Raw genomic sequence first — 16,354 nt, forward strand, 5'->3', positions numbered from 1 at the left:
TCGACGAGAAGGAAGCTGAGACTATTCCTTCTCACAGGCCTTACGATTGTCCCATCTATCTTGTTCCTGGATCTTCTCCGCCTCGAGGTAGGATCTACCCTCTTTCTCCCACTGAGACTCAAGCCATGACCGAGTACATTAAGGAGAATTTGGCTCGAGGGTTTATCCAGAAGTCCTCCTCTCCGGCTAGAGCTGGATTCTTCTTCGTCAAGAAGATGGATCTCTTCGCCCGTGCATCGACTATCGTGGTCTCAACCTAATAACTGTAAAGAATAGATATCCTCTTCCCCTAATTCCAGAGCTTTTTGATCGTCTTCGAGGTTCCCGAATTTTCACCAAGTTGGATCTCCGTGGGGCTTACAACCTCATCAGGATACGATCTGGGGATGAGTGGAAAACTGCCTTCAACACGAGAGATGGTCACTATGAATATCTGGTGATGCCCTTCGGGTTAAGCAATGCACCCGCCGTCTTCCAAGAGTTTCCTCTCCTTCAGACCCTGGGAACCATATGCACCGCACACGCCGAAGATGACTGGGAACACTTCCGATTCCGATATCGCAAAAATATCGGAACTCGGTATCGGAATTCCGATACAGCAAATATCGGCCAATACCCGATATTTGCAGTATCGGAATGCTCAACACTAATTACGTATAGGCCAGGAAGCAAGAATGTCAAGGCTGATGCATTATCCCGTTGTTTTCCAGGGGGTGGGGATAATTGTGAGCCAGGTACTATACTTCAGAAGGGTGTAATTGTTGCCGCAATTAATTCGGATCTTGAGAGAGAGAGAGGTCCTAGAGGCGCAGGGGGACGCCCCAACAGCCTGTCCTTTAGGTAAACTTTATGTTCCTGCTAATCTTCGTCTTAGGGTCATTAATGAACATCATGATTCGGTCCTGGCCGGATACCCTGGAAGTAAAGATACTACGGACCCTCTCACTCGGCGTTTTTGGTGGTCTGGGGTAAATCATGATGTACAGGAATATGTCGCTGCCTGCGGTGTGTGTGTGCGTTCCAAGACCCCTCGTACTCGCCCGTCTGGGACTCTCCAACCTCTGGAGATTCCCAGTAGACCTTGGACCCATTTTTCAATAGACTTCATCACTGACTTACCGATTTCTGAGGGTAATACAGTTATTTTAGTCGTAGTTGACAGATTTAGCAAGATGTCACATTTTATTGCCCTTCCTGCGTTACCTAATGCCAAGACTCTGGCGCAGATCTTTATCAAGGAGGTTGTGAGATTACATGGTGTTCCTTCAGATATTGTGTCAGACCGTGGGGTACAGTTTATTTCTAAGTTCTGGAGGGCTTTTTTGCAGCCGGCTGGGGATTCATTTGTCGTTTTCTTCAGCTTTTCATCCTCAATCTAATGGTCAAACAAAACGTGAAAATCAAAATCTTGAAACTTATCTCAGGTGTTTCATTTCAGAAAATCAGGAGGACTGGGTTAAATACTTACCGTTGGCAGAGTTTGCTATAAACAACCGTACTCATGAGTCCACTGGTAAGTCCCCGTTTTTCGGGGCATATGGTTTTCATCCTCAATTCAGTTCAGGAAGGATTCCTCGGGGGTGCCTGAAGAGGAGAGGTTTTCTTCGTCCATCACTTCTGTATGGCAAGGGGTTCTGGATAAGTTAAACAGGATGAGTTCCAGATATAGGAATGCGGCTGATCAGAGACGTATGAAAGGTCCGGACCTATGTGTGGGTGATTGGGTTTGGTTGTCTTCAAAGAATATTAAACAGAGTTCCCTCGTGGAAATTAGGCCCTAGGTTTATTGCCCCTTATAGGATTGTGACCGTCGTCAATCCTGTCGCATTTCGGCTGGCTTTACCTCAGTCGTTTAGGATCCATAATGTTTTTCATCGCTCCTTACTCAAGAGGTTTGTGGCATCATCTAATCCATCACCATTACCTCCCTCTCCGGTCCTTGTTGATGGAAATCTCGAGTTCCAGATAGCCAGGGTCATGGATTCTCGATTTATTTGCCGGTCTCTACAGTATCTTATACATTGGAAAGGGTACGGTCCTGAGGAGAGGATGTGGGTACCTGCAACTGATGTCCATGTGGTTAGGTTAGTCCGGGCATTTCATACAGCTCCTCCTGAGAAACCTGGCCTTGAGGTTCCGGAGGTCCCTCGTAGAAGGGGGGGGTACTGTCACGGGCTACCACGACAGAGAGGTTCCAGAGAACCGCAGCGCTCTGGGCCTCGTTCACACACGATGAACAGAAGCTCTTCTGAATTCTGACCTGGCTGTCTTGTGCCAGCAGGGCAGGAGTTAAACCTTGTTACTGAAAGCTATGTCTCTCAGCTGATTTGGTTTTGGTAATCTGCGCTCGTATATACTTTCAGCTTTGTCTACAACTGTTGTCAGTGATCAGTTCTGCTGCCTGGCTTGGAGTGTGAAGGAGCGTGGTATTAAGAGCTTGGAGGTTTATTTACAGAGATTGGTGTCTGCTGTTTTGGTTGCATGTTAAACCTGTTTTCCTTTTAGTTTTTTCCTTCTCTTCCCTTCTCTGTGTTTCCTCTGTGGTTGTGTGAGCATTTGGTGAGTTTGAGACTTTTAGTTGCCTTGTCTGTATACCCTGTTTATTGTTGTATTTATACACTGGTGCAGTCCACTTCCCTTGGGGGGGGGAGAGGGGGCCACTGATAGGGCCTGCACAGGAGACAGGGATACACTGGTGGCTTAGGCCTCCTAACCATCATAGGTACCCCTGAGATAAGGGAAAGCCAGGGCCCCATTATAGTGGCAGGGACAGGTGTGGGTCCCAGTACGCCGTCCTGCCCCTTTATCGCAGTTAACGGCGTGATAGTTACTTTCCCAAAGATCCTCTTCCGGACATCTGGCTTCTTGTGGTTTCTTTTTTGAAAAATCTTCTCCGCCTCGGAGAGGAACTACGCCATCGGTGACAAGGAACTATTGGCCATAAAATTGGCGCCGGAGTTGTGTTATCTGTTGGAGGGAGCTGTTCACCCTTTCAAGAACTTCACAGATCATAAGAATTTGGAATATATTCGCTCGGCGCAGATTGAATCCTCGACAAGCCAGATGGTCGTTGTCCTTTGCCCGTTTTGACTTCGAATTACATTTTCGTCCTGGAAACAAGAACTTCAAAGCCTATGCTTTGTCCAGGTCATTTCTTGCATCTGATGTTGAGGAGGAGCCAGCACACATCCCAGCAAAATTATTCTTGTGGCTCCGGTCAGCATGTCTTCTTTACCACCAGGTAAAACCTTTGTCCAGGGGAACGAAAGGTCTCGAGTCCTACGTTGGGGCCATGCCTCAAAACTAGCAGGCCACGTACCACGTAGGCTACAAGAAGACACTCGCTCTCATCACGGCCACTATTGGTGGCCGTCTCTTCTTCCGGATGTTCAAAGTTTTGTCGTCTCATGTCCTTCCTGTGTAAGAAACAAGATCCCCAGACATCTGCCCTCCGGTCTCCTACATCCGCTTCCAGTTCCTTCGGCTCCCTGGCAGCATATCGCTATGGATTTTATTACTGACCTTCCTCGGTCTTCTGGTCATACGGTCATTTTTGTCATCGTGGATCGATTCTCCAAGATGGCTCATTTCATCCCTTTGCCAGGATTACCTTCAGCTTCTGAATTGGCGAGAATCTTCATTGCTCATATTTTCCGGATTCACGGTTTTCCGTTGCACATAGTCTCTGATAGAGGAGTCCAGTTCACCTCTCGTTTTTGGCGAGCTCTATGCAAACTGATGCATGTTACCTTGGTTTTATCTACAGCTTATCATCCAATGGACAAGCAGAGCACAAACCAAATACTGATGACTTATCTCCGTCATTTTTCCAACGGTCATCAAAATGGTCTGATTTGCTTCCGTGGGCTGAGTTCACGTACAATAACCACATCAATGAGTCTTCTTCCAAATCTCCCTTCTTCATCATCTATGGGCAACATCCTGGTATCCCTCTACCGGTATTTCCTGTCTCGGGTGTGCCAGCGGCTGATCTTCTGTCCGAGGAGCTCTCCAGGGTCTGGCAGGAGACCAAAATTGCCTTGGAACGAGCACAGGCCTCCCTTATCTTCCCGATTACTGTTGGAAGAATTAATGGAGGAAAAGTATATGCTTTCTGAAATGTCCATGGAACCTGAAGGGCGTCGAGAATATCGGGATTGTTGGTCCGGAACAATGAAGCAAATCTTTTTAACTGCCTGTTGTCTCTTGTAGTGAAGAGATCTATATCAGGTATACCCCATTTCACGGCTATCATTTTGAAGATTTAGAATCCACTCCCCTTGGCGGAGGGTATGACGACTGAGGAAGTCCGCTTTTGAGTTGTCCACTCCTCTGACATGTAGCGCTGACAGGGACAGATGTTCTTCGGCTATAGACATGAGGGTTCCTGATCTTGTTCCTCCTTGATGATTGATATAAGCCACTGATGTCATGTTGTCTGACAGAATTCTGGTATGTGTCCCGTGTAGCTGCGGAAGGAATTCACATAGAGCATGATAGCTTTTAGCTCTCTTATGTTAGAAGAGTCGTCTGACTCCGCAACTGACCATAGTCCTTGGACTAGGTGGTCTCCTAAATGTGCTCCCCAACCACTAGGACTGGCATCCGTATATATTGTGTTTGAGGGTTTAACTACCCAGGGGACCCCACTAACCAAGTGTTTTGGTTCTAGCCACCAGTCCAGAGATTGGATTACCTCACCCGAAAGGGAAATTTTACCGTCTAAACGACCTTGTGATTTTACCTCTTCATGTAAAATTGCATACTGTAAATGCCTTGCATGGAATTGAGCCCATGGAACAGCTGGGATACAAGACGTGAAGGAGCCAAGAAGGGAAATGCCTTCTCTCAAAGAAACTATAGGTTTATCTATTACAGACTGAACCTTATTTCTATTATTTGTTTAGTTTCCGGGAGGAAACATCTCTGGCTTATAGAATCTAATATAATCCCCAGAAAAATTTGCTGAGTTGTTGGGAATAGCCTAGATTTTTCCCAGTTTATTAACCACCCTAACCCCTGTAGAGATGAAATCAAATCACACAATCGTTGCTGACATTGTGAAGGGGAATTTCCTACTACCAAAAGGTGGTCTAGGTATGGAATTATGAGGGTGTCTTTTAACCTTAGGTATGACATTACCTCCGCCATTAATTTAGTGAACACTCTTGGAGCTATTGATAGTCCAAAGGGCATTGCGGCATACTGAAAGTGCCGTATACACCCATTCAATACAATCGCCACGCGGAGATATTGTTGATGTTCTATATAGATTGGTAGATGGTAATACGCAATGGGGAAACAGGAGTTTTATGGTGGACCGGATAGACTTCATTTTAAAGGTTTGATTTTCGAAGATGTTCAACTTTTTAAGGTTTATCATGGTTCTGAATGATCCATCCGGTTTTGGAATCAAAAATAAAGGGGAATAGAATCCCTTTCCCTCCTGAAGGAATGGAACTTCCACCAAAACTCCCTTGGATAGAAGATTCATTACTTCCTGCTCCAATGCCTCCTGTTGCAACTGAGACTTTAAAGAAGTCAATAGAAATGAGTCCGGAGGGACTCGGGAAAATTTTAATCTTAAGCCAGAGGTGATGAGGCTATTTGCCCAAACATTTGACGTTATCACTCGCCACTGATTTGAGAAGGAGGACAATCTACCTCCCACAGGTAGCTCTGCTCTAACGGGGTTTGTCTTCAACTTTGAAAGGGCGCTTCCCAAAGAATGCACCTCTTTGTTTGGTGTCTCTTGTGGCCCAGCGGTCTTGGTTCTTAAAATCCTTCCTTTTATTAAACGCGGGCTTTCAGAACGCTCTCCTATAGAATGGAAGGTAATTATTATTATTAGGGAAGCCCTTTTTTCTCTCTCCCGCTTTTGGTTAGGATCTCATCCAGTTTAGTACCAAACAGGTACTCACCCTGACATGGGAGGCCACACAATTTGGATTTTGTTTGGGGATCACCCTTCCAGCCCTTAAGCCACAGGGCCCTACGTGCTGCATTCGTCAGTCCTGCCGACTTGGCTGCCAGGCGTATGGAGTCAGCAGATGAGTCCACCAGAAAAGCTGTAGCACCCCTAATTAGGGGTATAGAGGATAACAATTTTTCTCTCGAGAGACCTCCTTTCAGCCCTTCCTCCAAGTCACTTAGCCAGACTAGCATGGACCTAGCGGTGCATTGTAGCCAATATAGCCAGTCTAAAAGCCCCCGTAGAAGTCTCCCAGGCTCTTTTTAAAAGAGAGTCGGCTTTACGGTCCAGTGGATCTTGTAATGAGCCCGAATCCTCCACAGGCAGCAAGGATTTTTTGGATGTGGACGCTACTGCCGCGTCTACCTTCGGGGCTTTTGACCATGTAGAAAACTCTTCATCATTGAAGGGATAACGCCTTTTTGAAGATGGTGGTAATCCCCTTTGCCCCTGGCTTTCCCACTCTTTTTTGACTAAATTTTTTACTGCTGCTATTACCGGAAAGGAGGGTCTTTTCCTTTCGGATAGACCAGCAAACATTATGTCTTGCTGTGTTCTAGGGACCTTAGAATCCTCGATGCCCATGGTGTTACAAACGGATTTCACAAGGTTATAAATACTATCAGTGGGAAAGCATGTATCTTGATCCTCGTCTGAGGAAACATATTCCTGGGATTTATCAGAGTCTGCATTCTCTATATCAGAAGACTGGTCAGATATAGGGGAAACGTATCCCCTTTTTCCCTTAGTACGCGGCTCCTTGTCAGAACTATGCAGGGCTCGTAATTCTTCCCTAATCATGACTCTAATGTCTTCTGCTTTAACTGACGCTTCCTCCCGTAAGGTAGTATCAATGCATGGTTTACAAAGCCTCTTAGTGTGACTATCCGGAACGGGCTGGAGACATAACGCACACTGTTTGTGTTTCGTTTTTTCAGTTCTTTTTGCCTAGGGTGTATAGAGGGAGAGGGGACAATAATCAGCTTAGTGGGGTAGATGCACACTCACCCAGTGAAGCTGTCTGTCAAGGTACCGGCTGATGAGGAGACTGAGGCACAAGCAGAGGAATTGCTTGATCCGACTTGCTCTTCCTAGAAGATCCGCTCTGTCTAGAGCGACTGCTGCTGGCATGGCTGCGTGGAGTAGTAGCGGTGACTTCCATGGAAGACATCGCAGGGTCCTGTGCAGAATCCATATCGGACGCCAGAATGTCAGCGCCGGCGTCCTTTTCACATGGGGGCCGCCATCTTCTTCCTGTTGAACCCGGAAGTGCTAACCACCTCCGGGTCGCGGCTATACTCTATGCGCCTGCGCTGCCACCGGCATCAGCGCAGGCGCCGTCTCCCTCCTCCATCACCCCGGAAGCTTACCTGCACTTCCAGGGGAACACACTGGGGCTCCACGCTGCCTGAGCGTCCGCCGAGGACGGCGCGACGCTCCCTACCGCAGCGCTTGCTCCCCGCAGACAACCAGGATGGATCCCCGTGAGCCAGCAACCGCCCGTCCTGGCCTCACGGCATCTGTCAGCAGAGGGGGGAAACTGAGCCAGGACCCCCGACGCTGCTTCCAGCTCTGGAGCCCTTGCCGTCCTCAAAGGTAAACTGCGCAAGCGGCATCCAGGCTGGGCATCCTCTTCTCTCCGTGGATTTTCCCGTAGGAACAGGAAACCAAACTATGGGAGCGAGGGGGACCGCCCCTTTTATCTCTCCGTAGGGTTTCCTGTTCCTAGGGGCGGATCCCCTCTCTCAGTGGGTGCTGTCGTGGCGAAGAGAAAAAGTGCCCTCTTCCTGATTTCCTATTATTTTGTCACACTTAAATGTTTCAGATCACCAAATAAATTTAAATATTAGACAAAGGTAACACAAGTAAATACAAAATGCAGTTTTTAAATGAAGGTCTTTATTATTAAGAAAAAAAGAAATCCAAACCTACAGGGCCCTGTGTGAAAAAAGTGATTGCCCAACCCCTCCTTAAAACATATATTTAGGGCTTGTTTCCAATTGCGAGAAACACGTCCGTGTCTCGCATGTGGAAACGATGCTCTGGTGCCGGCACTCCGGAGCGGAGCGTGCGGCTGCATGTGTTGCTATGCGGCCGCACGCTCCGCTCTGGAGTGCCGGCACCAGAGCTTCGTTTCCACATGCGAGACACGGACGTGTTTCTCGCAAATGGAAACAAGCCCTAACTGTGGTTTATTAAATCTTTCAGAAGCCGAGTTCAAATTCCCTAGCCACATTCAGGCCTGATTACCGCCACACCTGTTCTCAATCAAGAAATAACTGACCTGCCTAACAAAGTGAAGTAGACCAAAAGATCCTCAAGACTTAGACATCATGCTGTGATCCAAAGAAATTCTGAAACAAATGAGAAACAAAGCAATTGAGATCTATCACTCTGGAAAAGTTAATAAAGCTATTTCTAAAGCTTTGGGACTCCAGTGAACCACAGTGAGAGCCATTATCCACAAATGGCAAAAACATGGAACAGTGGTGAACCTTCTCCCGTGTTGTGCCAATCCTCTGGAATGCTCTACTCCAAGAAATTAGGACCAGCCACAACTTGCACAGTTTTAGGCACTCCCTCAAAACACATTTATTCAGAGCGGCCTATCAGGTTCCCTAATCAAAGTCAATTTATGTGTAAGTGTGCGTGTGTAGCCCATTCACTATCTCCACCTATCCCCCACCCCCTGAAGATGGCTTGACCTTCACTGTAAATACATCATTGTAAATTCACACCTGTACTTTGTATCTCCCCCCACCTCATTGTAGATTGTAAGTTCTCACGAGCAGGGTTGTTTTATCTTGCTTTAATCATTATACTTTTGTTAATGCCGTTACTTATGACTGTTGTGTTTGAAACTGTTTAACTGTAAAGCGCTGCAGAATATATTGGGGCTATATAAATAAATATTATATTATAAGAACATAAAGGGTTGTCTCAGTTTTGCCAGAAAACATCTTGATCATCCCCAAGACTTTTGGGAGAATACTCTGTGGACTGATGAGACAAGAGTTGAACTTTTTGGAAGACGTATGTTGCATTACATCTGGCTTAGAAGTAACACCGCATTTCAGAAAAGGAACACCATACCAACAGTAAAATATGGTGATGGTAGTAAGAGGGTCTAGGGTTGTTTTGCTGCTTCAGGACCTGGAAGACTTGCCATGGTAAATGGAAACATGGATTCTGCTGTCTAACCAAAAAATCCTGAAGAATGTCCGGCCATGTGTTAGTGACCTCAAGCTGACGTGCACTTGGGTTATGCAGCAGGACAATGATCAAAAACTCAACAGCAAGTCCACCTCTGAATGGTTTAAGAAAAACAAAATTAAGACTTTGAAGTGGCCTAGTCAAAGTTCTGACCTTAATCCGATTGAGATGCCTTAAAAAGGCGGCTCATGCTCGGAAACCCTTGAATGTGGCTGAATTACAACAATTCTTCAAAGATTAGTGGGTAAAAATTTCTCTAGAGCGTTGTAAAAGCCTCATTGCCAATTATCGCAAACACTTGATTATATATGTATATAATGTATATGGGACAGTCAGAACAGTGAGCGCGTCTGTATATGGGACAGTCAGAACAGTGAGTGCTCCTGTATACAGGACAGTCAGAACAGTGAGCGCTCCTGTATATGAGAAAGTCAGAAGAATTAGCTCTCCTTTATATGGGACAGTCGGAACAGTGAGCGCGCCTGTATAAGGGACAGTCAGAAGAGTGAGCACGCCTGTATATGGGACAGTCAGAACAGTGAGCGCTCCTGTGTATGGACAGTCAGAACAGTGAGCGCTCCTGTATATGAGAAGGTCAGAACAGTGAGCGCTCCTGTATATGAGAAAGTCAGAACAGTGAGCGCTCCTGTGTATGGACAGTCAGAACAGTGAGCGCTCCTGTATATGAGAAGGTCAGAACAGTGAGCGCTCCTGTATATGAGAAAGTCAGAACAGTGAGCGCTCCTGTACATGGGACAGTCAGGAGAGTTAGCTCTCCTGTATATGGGACTGTCGGAACAGTGAGTGCTCCTGTATATGGGACAGTCAGAACAGTGAGCGCTCCTGTATATGAGAAAGTCAGAAGAGTTAGCTCTCCTGTATATGGGACAGTCGGAGCAGTGAGCGCGCCTGTATATGGGACAGTCAGAACAGTGAGCGCGCCTGTATATGGGACAGTCAGAACAGTGAGCGCTCCTGTGTATGGACAGTCAGAACAGTGAGCGCTCCTGTATGTGAGAAAGTCAGAACAGTGAGCGCTCCTGTATATGGGACAGTCAGGAGAGTTACAGTTAGGTCCAAATATATTTGGACAGAGACAACATTTTTCTGATTTTGTTTATAGACATTACCACAATGAATTTTAAACAAAACAATTCAGATGTAGTTGAAGTACAGACTTTCAGCTTTCATTTGAGGGTATCCACATTAAAATTGGATGAAGGGTTTAGGAGTTTCAGCTCCTTAACATGTGCCACCCCTGTTTTTAAAGGGACCAAAAGTAATTGGACAGATTCAATAATTTTAAATAAAATGTTCATTTTTAGTACTTGGTTGAAAACCCTTTGTTGGCAATGACTGCCTGAAGTCTTGAACTCATGGACATCACCAGACGCTGTGTTTCCTCCTTTTTGATGCTCTGCCAGGCCTACACTGTGGTAGTTTTCAGTTACTGTTTGTTTGTGGGCCTTTCTGTCTGAAGTTTAGTCTTTAACAAGTGAAATGCATGCTCAATTGGGTTGAGATCAGATGACTGACTTGGCCATTCCAGAATATTCCACTTCTTTGCTTTAATAAACTCCTGGGTTGCTTTGGCTTTATGTTTTGGGTCATTGTCCATCTGTAGTATGAAACAACGACCAATCAGTTTGGCTGCATTTGGCTGGATCTGAGCACACAGTATGTCTCCGAATACCTCAGAATTAATTTGGCTGCTCCTGTCCTGTGTCACATCATCAATAAACACTAGTGACCCAGTGCCACTGGCAGCCATGCATGCCCAAGCCATCACACCGCCTACGCCGTGTTTTACAGATGATGTGGTGTGCTTTGGATCATGAGCTGTACCACGCCTTCGCCATACTTTTCTCTTTCCATCATTCTGGTAGAGGTTGATCTTGGTTTCATCTGTCCAAAGAATGTTATTCCAGAACTGTGCTGGCTTTTTTAGATGCTTTTTAGCAGAGTCCAGTCTAGCCTTTTTATTCTTGATGCTTATGAGTGGCTCGCACCGTGCAGTGAACCCTCTGTATTTACTTTCATGCAGTCTTCTCTTTACGGTAGATTTGGATATTGATACGCCGACCTCCTGGAGAGTGTTGTTCACTTGGTTGGCTGTTGTGAAGGGGTTTCTCTTCACCATGGAGATTATTCTGCAATCATCCACCACTGTTGTCTTCCGTGGGCACCCAGGTCTTTTTGCATTGATGAGTTCACCAGTGCTTTCTTTCTTTCTCAGGATGTACCAAATTGTAGATTTTGCCACTCCTAATATTGTAGCAATTTCTCGGATGGGTTTTTTCTGTTTTCGCAGCTTAAGGATGGCTTGTTTCACCTATACGGAGAGCTTCTTTGACCTCATGTTTACTTCACAGCAAAACCTTCCAAATGCAAGCACCACAACTCAAATCAACTCCAGGCCTTTTATCTGCTAAATTGAGAATGACATAACGAAGGGATTGCCCACACCTGTCCATGAAATAGTCTTGGAGTCAATTGTCCAATTACTTTTGGTCCCTTTAAAAAACAGGGCGGCACATGTTAAGGAGCTGAAACTCCTAAACAATTCATCCAATTTTAATGTGGATACCCTTAAATGAAAGCTAAAAGTCTCAACTTCAGCTGCATCTGAATTGCTTTGTCTAAAATTCATTGTGGTAATTTCTATAACCAAAATTAGAAAAATGTTGTCTCTGTCCAAATATATATGGACCTAACTGTAGCTCTCCTGTATATGGGACTGTCGGAACAGTGATCGAGCCTATATATGGGACAGTCAGAACAGTGAGCACTCCTGTATATGGACAGTCAGAACAGTGAGCACTCCTGTATATGGGACAGTCAGAACAGTGAGCGCTCCTGTATATGGGACAGTCACAACAGTGAGCGTTCCTGTATATGGGGCAGTCAGGAGAGTTAGCTCTCCTGTATATGGGACAGTTGGAAAAGTGAGAGCTCCTGTATATGGGACAGTCGGAACAGTGAGCGCTCCTGTATATGGGACAGTCAGAACAGTGAGCGCGCCTGTATATGGGACAGTCAGAACAGTGAGCGCTCCTGTGTATGGACAGTCAGAACAGTGAGCGCTCCCGTGTATGGACAGTCAGAACAGTGAGCGCTCCTGTATATAAGAAAGTCAGAACAGTGAGCGCTCCTGTATATGAGACAGTCAGGAGAGTTAGCTCTCCTGTATATGGGACTGTCGGAACAGTGAGTGCTCCTGTATATGGGACAGTCAGAACAGTGAGCGCTCCTGTATATGAGAAAGTCAGAAGAGTTAGCTCTCCTGTATATGGGACAGTAAGAACAGTGAGCGCGCCTGTATAAGGGACAGTCAGAACAGTGAGCGCGCCTGTATATGGGACAGTCAGAACAGTGAGCGCGCCTGTGTATGGACAGTCAGAACAGTGAGCGCTCCTGTATATGAGAACAGTGAGCGCTCCTGTATATGAGAAAGTCAGAACAGTGAGCGCTCCTGTATATGGGACAGTCAGGAGAGTTAGCTCTCCTGTATATGGGACTGTCGGAACAGTGAGCGCTCCTGTATATGGGACAGTCAGGAGAGTTAGCTCTCCTGTATATGGGACTGTCGGAACAGTGAGCGCTCCTGTATATGGTACAGTCAGAACAGTGAGCACGCCTGTATGTGGGACAGTCAGAACAGTGAGCGCGCCTATATATGGACAGTCAGAACAGTGAGCGCACCTATATATGGGACAGTCAGAACAGTGAGCACGCCTGTATACGGGACAGTCAGAACAGTGAGCTTGCCTGTATACGGGACAGTCAGAACAGTGAGCGCGCCTATATATGGGACAGTCAGAACAGTGAGCGCTCCTGTATATGAGACATCCAAATCCAAACTGAAGAAAGGGACAGCGCCACACCGGATAGTGAAAAAAGCAGCTCATATTTTATTCTGCCTCCTGCATCCGCAGGAGGCAGAATAAAATGTGAGCTGCTTTTTTCAGTTGCCGCAGGAGGCAGAATAAAATGTGAGCTGCTTTTTTCACTGGCCGCAGGAGGCAGAATAAAATGTGAGCTACTTTTTTCACTATCCGCCGCAGGAGGCAGAATAAAATGTGAGCTGCTTTTTTCACTATCAGGTGTGGCGCTGTCCCTTTCTTCAGTTTGGATTTGGATGTTCTATCCGGGATGGACCCCCTGGTGAGGACGTGCGCCTTAATGTCCATAGAGACAATATGATTATAGGGTGCGGCTTTCCTGCTTTCTTTGGAACGTGCCCCGTATATGGGACAGTCAGAACAGTTAACCCCCCCCATGTATATGGGAGTCAGAATATTGAGCGCGTCTGTATATGGGACAGTCAGGAGAGTTAGCTTTCCTGTATATGGGACAGTTGGAACAGTGAGCGCTCCTGTATATGGGACAGTCACAACAGTGAGCGCTCCTGTATATGGGACAGTCAGGAGAGTTAGCTCTCCTGTATATGGGACAGTCGGAACAGTGAGCGCTCCTGTATATGGGAGTCAGAATAGTGAGCGCTCCTGTATACGGGACAGTCAGAACAGTGAGCGCTCCTGTATATGGGACAGTCAGAACAGTGAGCGCGCCTGTACACGGGACAGTCAGAACAGTGAGCGCTCCTGTATACGGGACTGTCAGAACAGTGAGCGCGCCTGTATACGGGACAGTCAGAACAGTGAGCGCGCCTGTATACGGGACAGTCAGAACAATGAGCGCTCCTGTATACGGGACAGTCAGAACAGTGAGCGCTCCTGTATATGGGACAGTCGGAAGAGTGAGCGCTCCTGTGTATGGGACAGTCGGAACAGTGAGCGCGCCTGTATACGGGACAGTCAACAGTGAGCGCGCCTGTATACGGGACTGTCAGAACAGTGAGCGCTCCTGTATACGGGACAGTCAGAACAGTGATCGCTCCTGTATACGGGACAGTCAGAACAGTGAGCGCTCCTGTATACGGGACAGTCAGAACAGTGAGCGCTCCTGTATACGGGACAGTCAGAAAAGTGAGCGCACCTGTATATGGGACAGTCAGAACAGTTAGCGCTCCTGTATATGGGACAGTCAACAGTGAGCGCGCCTGTATACGGGACAGTCAGAACAGTGAGCGCGCCTGTATACGGGACAGTCAACAGTGAGCGGGCCTGTATACGGGACAGTCAGAACAGTGAGCGCGCCTGTATACGGGACAGTCAGAACAGTGAGCGCTCCTGTATATGGGACAGTCAACAGTGAGCGCGCCTGTATACGGGACAGTCAGAACAGTGAGCGCGCCTGTATATGGGACAGTCAGAACAGTGAGCGCGCCTGTATACGGGAGTCAGAACAGTGAGCTCGCCTGTATACGGGAGTCAGAACAGTGAGCGCTCCTGTATACGGGACAGTCAGAACAGTGAGTGCGCCTGTATACGGGACAGTCAGAACAGTGAGCGCTCCTGTATACAGGACAGTCAGAAAAGTGAGCGCACCTGTATATGGGACAGTCAGAACAGTGAGCACTCCTGTATATGGGACAGTCAACATTGAGCGCGCCTGTATACGGGACTGTCAGAACAGTGAGCGCTCCTGTATATGGGACAGTCAACAGTGAGCGCGCCTGTATACGGGAGTCAGAAAAGTGAGCGCACCTGTATATGGGACAGTCAGAACAGTGAGCGTTCCTGTATATGGGACAGTCAACAGTGAGCGCGCCTGTATACGGGACAGTCAGAACAGTGAGCGCGCCTGTATACGGGACAGTCAGAACAGTGAGCGCTCGTGTATATGGGACAGTCAACAGTGAGCGCGCCTGTATACGGGACAGTCAGAACAGTGAGCGCGCCTGTATACGGGACAGTCAGAACAGTGAGCGCTCCTGTATACGGGACAGTCAGAACAGTGAGCGCTCCTGTATACGGGAGTCAGAAAAGTGAGCGCACCTGTATATGGGACAGTCAGAACAGTGAGCGCTCCTGTATATGGGACAGTCAACAGTGAGCGCGCCTGTATACGGGACAGTCAGAACAGTGAGCGCTCGTGTATATGGGACAGTCAACAGTGAGCGCGCCTGTATACGGGACAGTCAGGACAGTGAGCGCGCCTGTATACGGGACAGTCAACAGTGAGCGCGCCTGTATATGGGACAGTCAACAGTGAGCGCGCCTGTATACGGGACAGTCAGAACAGTGAGCGCGCCTGTATATGGGACAGTCAGAACAGTGAGCGCTCCTGTATACGGGACAGTCAGAACAGTGAGCGCGCCTGTATACGGGACAGTCAGAAAAGTGAGCGCACCTGTATATGGGACAGTCAGAACAGTTAGCGCTCCTGTATATGGGACAGTCAACAGTGAGCGCGCCTGTATACGGGACAGTCAGAACAGTGAGCGCGCCTGTATACGGGACAGTCAACAGTGAGCGCGCCTGTATACGGGACAGTCAGAACAGTGAGCGCGCCTGTATACGGGACAGTCAGAACAGTGAGCGCTCCTGTATATGGGACAGTCAACAGTGAGCGCGCCTGTATACGGGACAGTCAGAACAGTGAGCGCGCCTGTATATGGGACAGTCAGAACAGTGAGCGCGCCTGTATACGGGAGTCAGAACAGTGAGCTCGCCTGTATACGGGAGTCAGAACAGTGAGCGCTCCTGTATACGGGACAGTCAGAACAGTGAGCACTCCTGTATATGGGACAGTCAACAGTGAGCGCGCCTGTATACGGGACTGTCAGAACAGTGAGCGCTCCTGTATATGGGACAGTCAACAGTGAGCGCGCCTGTATACGGGACTGTCAGAACAGTGAGCGCTCCTGTATACGGGACAGTCAGAACAGTGAGCGCTCCTGTATACGGGACAGTCAGAACAGTGAGCGCTCCTGTATACGGGAGTCAGAAAAGTGAGCGCACCTGTATATGGGACAGTCAGAACAGTGAGCGCGCCTGTATACGGGACAGTCAGAACAGTGAGCGCGCCTGTATACGGGACAGTCAGAACAGTGAGCGCTCGTGTATATGGGACAGTCAACAGTGAGCGCGCCTGTATACGGGACAGTCAGAACAGTGAGCGCGCCTGTATACGGGACAGTCAGAACAGTGAGCGCTCCTGTATACGGGACAGTCAGAACAGTGAGCGCTCCTGTATACGGGAGTCAGAAAAGTGAGCGCACCTGTATATGGGACAGTCAGAACAGTGAGCGCTCCTGTATATGGG

Source organism: Ranitomeya imitator, chromosome 3, assembly GCF_032444005.1.
Source record: "Ranitomeya imitator isolate aRanImi1 chromosome 3, aRanImi1.pri, whole genome shotgun sequence".
Taxonomy (NCBI): Eukaryota; Metazoa; Chordata; class Amphibia; order Anura; family Dendrobatidae; genus Ranitomeya; species Ranitomeya imitator.